General features: G+C 42.0%; 1 non-coding gene across 1 annotated transcript; it reads left to right on the top strand.

Annotated features, from left to right (window-relative positions):
• The first annotated feature begins 3,980 nt into the window (after positions 1-3,980).
• LOC141709365 (small nucleolar RNA R71) lies at positions 3,981-4,087 on the top strand. The gene has a single exon (XR_012569947.1). It is a non-coding gene; the product is annotated as a small nucleolar RNA R71 (small nucleolar RNA).
• Positions 4,088-5,472: the final 1,385 nt, after the last annotated feature.

Here is a 5,472-nt window from a genome sequence, read left to right as displayed (position 1 = left end):
AAATTTAGCACTGCCTTTGCATCATTTGTCGGTAAAGCTTTAACTTCGACCCATTTTGAGACATAATCGACTGCCAGCAAGATGTACTGATTATTGCAAGACGAGATAAAAGGCCCCATGAAATCGATTCCCCATACATCAAAGACCTCGACTTCAAGCATCACATTTAATGGCATCTCATCCTTCCTTGAAAAATTTCCCACTCTTTGGCAATGATCACACCTTAAAACAAACTGATGAGCATCCTTGAACAAGGTGGGCCAGAAAAAACCTGCTTGCAGAATACGAGCTGCCGTCTTCTCACCTCCATAATGTCCACCATAAACCGTGGAATGGCAGTCTCGTAATATCCCCCCCGTCTCACAGAACGGGATACATCTCCTGATGATCTGGTCAGCTCCCTGTCTAAACAAATATGGTTCATCCCACATATACCACTTCACCTCATGCAGAAACTTCTTCTTTTGCACGGATGTCAAATTAGGAGGCATTATATTGCTGACAAGATAGTTTACAATATCTGCAAACCATGGTTCTTCCTCCTGAATTGCAAACAACTGCTCATTCGGAAAAGATTCATTGATTAACGTCCTATCTTGTGAAGTAGAATCGGGATTCTCCAACCTAGAGAGATGGTCAGCTACTTGATTCTCGGTACCTTTTCTATCTTTGATCTCTAACTCAAATTCTTGAAGTAAAAGCACCCAACGAATGAGTCTCGGCTTCGAATCCTTCTTAGAAACCAGATAGCGAATAGCTGCATGATCAGTGAATACTGTCACTTTCGTACCAAGCAGATAAGATCGAAATTTCTCAAAGCCAAAGACTATAGCCAAAAGCTCCTTCTCAGTAGTGGTGTAGTTCAATTGGGCCCCATTTAAAGTCTTACTCGCATAGTAGACCACATGGAAGAGATTTTTCTTGCGCTGTCCCAGAACTGCACCTACCGCATAGTCACTCGCATTACACATCATCTGAAACGGTTCTGTCCAATCTGGTGCTGTAATAACTGGTGTCGTGATCAAACTCTCCTTGAGAGTCTCGAATGCTGCCAAACATTCATCATCAAATTTGAAAGGCACATCTTTCTCAAGTAAATTGCACAACGGCTTAGATATCTTTGAAAAGTCCTTGACGAATCGCCGATAAAAACCCGCATGACCGAGAAAACTACGGATTCCTTTCACCGAATTAGGTGGGGGAAGATTTTCAATGACTCCCACCTTGGCCTTGTCCACCTCCAGACCTTTGCTAGAGACCTTATGCCCAAGGATAATGCCTTCACGCACCATAAAATGACATTTCTCCCAATTAAGCACCAAATTAGTTTCCACGCATCTTTTGAGTATGGCGCGCAGATTATTCAAACATTCATCATATGAGTGTCCAAAGACGGAGAAGTCATCCATGAACACTTCGACGTTATTTCCAATCATGTCAGAGAATATAGCCATCATACATCTCTGAAAGGTGGCCGGGTCGCCACATAACCCAAACGAAACTCTACGAAAAGCAAATGTGCCAAATGGACAAGTGAAGGTAGTCTTTTCCTGATCCTCTGGTGCAATACAAATCTGATTATACCCGGAATAACCATCCAGAAGACAAAAATATTCATGTCCCGCCAATCTGTCAAGCATTTGATCAATGAATGGGAGAGGGAAGTGATCCTTCCTTGTGGCTTTGTTCAATTTTCTATAATCCATGCATACTCTCCATCCTGTTACTGTTCGAGTAGGGATGAGCTCATTCTTTTCATTTGCGACCACAGTGATACCTCCTTTCTTAGGTACACATTGCACGGGGCTCACCCACGAGCTGTCAGAAATAGGATAAATGATGCCTGCATCTAGCCATTTCAGAATTTCTTTCTTCACCACCTCCTTCATGATCGGGTTCAGTCTTCGCTGCTGTTCCACAGTTGGCTTACTACCTTCCTCTAACAGAATTTTATGCATACAATATGAAGGACTTATCCCCTTGATGTCTGCTATGGTCCATCCTATAGCCGATTTGAATTCTCTCAAAATCCTTAAGAGCTTGTCTTCCTCACTACCTGAAAGGTCAGCTGAAATAATAACAGGTAACGTAGATGAATCACCTAAAAAGGCATACCTCAAGTGTTCAGGTAATGGTTTGAGCTCTAAGGTAGGCGCTTCCTCTATTGATGGTTTGAGCTTCCCTTCAGCGTTCTTGAGGTCAGAAGTACCAAGAGATTCAAATGGTATATCCAGCTTTCGCTTCCAGGGAGAAGCGTTCAGATATTGTAATTGCTCGTTGCTATCTTCATCATCACTGTCAAATTCCCCCACTAAGGCCTTTTCCAATGCATCAGACATTAGCATGTGATCGAGTTCCGAAGTAACCGCAGAATCAATCACATCCACTTTTAAGCACTCCTCATCTTCTGTAGGGAATTTCATTGCCTTGAATACGTTGAAGGTCACATCCTGATCTTGAACCCGCATAGTAAGTTCCCCTTTTTGCACATCTATCAAGGTACGGCCAGTAGCCAAGAAAGGCCTCCCCAAGATTATGGGAATCTTCTTATCTTCCTCAAAATCCAGAATAACAAAATCAGCAGGAAAGAAGAGCTTATCCACCTTGACGAGCACATCCTCAACTATGCCCCTTGGGTAAGTAATGGAACGGTCTGCCAATTGTAGTGACATGTATGTGGGTTTTGGATCAGGCAGATCCAGTTTTTTAAAGATCGACAACGGCATCAGATTAATGTTTGCTCCCAAATCACAAAGGCACTTGTCAAAAGTTAGATTGCCAATGGTGCAAGGAATGGTGAAGCTTCCTGGATCTTTCAGTTTTGGTGGTAACTTTTGTTGCAGAACCGCGCTGCATTCTTCCGTGAGAGCAATGGTTTCAAGGTCATCCAGTTTCACCTTCCTTGAAAGAATAGTCTTCATAAACTTCGCAAACTAGGCATTTGTTCCAGAGCCTCAGCGAAGGGTATATTGATGTGAAGTTTCTTGAACACCTCCAGAAACTTCCCGAACTGTCTATCCAGCTTTTGTTGCTGCAATCTCTTAGGAAAAGGTGGTGGAGGATAGAGCTATTTCTCCCCTGTATTAGCCTCAGGCAGAGTGTGTTCAACAGTAGTCTTCCTTGGTTCCGCCGCTTTCTCCCCTTGCTTAGATTCTTCATCTCTAACTTCAGCTTCGACTTCTTTTGCCTTTTCAGCATCAGCTACTTTTCCAGACCTTAAGGTAATAGCCTTGACTTGCTCTTTAGCTTCCTTCCTGCCTGGTACTTCCGTGTCACTGGGAAGAGTGCCAGGTTGACGATTGAGCACTGCATTGGCTAATTGACCGATTTGATTTTCCAAGGTCTTGATAGAAACCGCCTGACTCTTGCACAACAGCTTAAGTTCCTCAAAATCAGCACTAGTAGGTGCAGCTGCACTTCCCTGTTGAGGATATGATTGTCTTGTAGCATACTGCTGTGGTTGCTGGAATCCAGGTGGGTTAAACTGTTTACTCACTCCTTGCTGATATGGTGGCTGAATAGCATTCTGATTATTTCCCCAGCTGAAATTTGGATGATTTCTGTTGTTAGGATGATAGGTCGCTGGCACAGGCTGCTATTGTCGCTGATAATTATTCACATACTGAACAGATTCGTTGACAAGAGAACACTGATCCGTAGCATGAGAACCTGCACAAAGCTCACAAACCATAGCTATTTGATTAACTCCATACGTAGGCAAAGAATCAACCTTCATTGATAGCGCTTGGAGCTGGGCTGCAATAGCGGTGGCTGCATCAACTTCCAGAATACCTGCTACCTTGCCTGATGTCATCCTCTGAGTTGGGTTTTGATGCTCATTTGCAGCCATCGTCTCAATAAGATTGTACGCCTCAGTATAGCTTTTAGCCCATAAGGCGCCTCCAGCTGCTGCATCGAGCATGGGCCGAGATTGGGCCCCCAAACCATTATAAAAACCAGTGATTACCATCCAATCCAGCATTCCATGATGTGGACATTTTCTCAACATTTCCTTGTAGCGTTCCCAAGCCTCGCACATAGATTCTGTAGGTTGCTGCGTAAATTGAGTAAGAGCACTCCTCATAGCAGCAGTCTTCGCCATTGGATAAAACTTCACCAGAAACTTTTGCGCAAGATCTTGCCACGTAGTGATGGACCCAGCTGGTTCAGAATGTAACCAGTCTTTAGCCTTATCCCTCAGTGAGAATGGGAAAAGCCTCAACTTGATAGCCTCATCAGTCACGCCATTATACTTAAAAGTGCTGCAGATCTCGACAAAATTCCTTATGTGCATGTTGGGGTCTTCAGTTGCCGCTCCTCCAAAAGAAACAGAATTCTGCACCATCTGAATAGTGCCCGGCTTGATTTCAAAGGTGTTAGCTTGAATAGCCGGATGAAGGATGCTTGACTGAATGTCATCAATTTTAGGCCGAGAAAAATCCATAAGAGCTGGATTAGCTTGAACAATACGATCTCCCATGTTTACTGGTTCTTTCTGCTCAGTTCCTGAATCCGAATCCTCAAAATCTAACTTCTCCGGAGTATCAATAACTTCGTCTTTTCCTTCAGCTGTATCTAAGGTCCTCTTGCGAGCACGAGAACGAGTTTGCATAAACGCTTGCTAAAGTACCTGAAACACAATCGAAAAGAGTAATTAACTACTACGTCCTAATCACTGAGTCCTAATGACCAATGATGGTAAGTACATAAACTAAACAAATACGCCGAGTCCCCGGCAGCGGCACCAAAAACTTGTTAGGGCGAAATCACGCACTAATATTCACGCAAGTATACGCGTTCGCAAATAATATATAATACTTTCTAGTTCGTTCCCTCAGAGACTCAGACTAATTTATTGTCTAATTTAACTCACTCACCAATGTATGATTACTTCTCAATGTTAAGATAATAACACTTAAAATTGTTGATTAAATATTAACTATAATTAACTACTTAATTAACCACTTAACTAACACTTCAATTTATCAATAATAAAATACTCATGAGATCACAACTTCATTATTACTTCCTTCTATAGCCATAGTTATTACCCTTAGCATGTGACAGTGATGATATTAATCGAATAACACGAAACTGATAAAAGCCAACTTTCATTGTACTAATACCATTCTACCAAGCATCCACAATTAAGATAGAAGTTGAATAGTCATCAATTATTTTGAGTTCCTATATGTCTACAGAATTTGACAACACAACGATTTAAGCACAAGTTATTCCTTTTGATTACATAGGGCAAATAAAACTGTTAGAGTTACCCACTAATCATGCACAATGTACATGAACCTATGCTAGCATGGCAAGTTCTAAATCTCAAGATCCACCATCGCTTCACAAGAGATTAACACCCTATCTTATATGTTCGCGACGCACATAAGACGAATACGCACAACCAATACTAGATATTATGCAATCATCACACACTAAAGTATTAAACAATTAACTAAAGAATTT

The sequence above is a fragment of the Apium graveolens genome, chromosome 2 (genome assembly GCF_009905375.1).
Source record: "Apium graveolens cultivar Ventura chromosome 2, ASM990537v1, whole genome shotgun sequence".
NCBI lineage: Eukaryota > Viridiplantae > Streptophyta > Magnoliopsida > Apiales > Apiaceae > Apium > Apium graveolens.
Note: the sequence above shows the minus strand (reverse complement) of the source record. Positions and strands in the feature narration are given on the sequence as shown.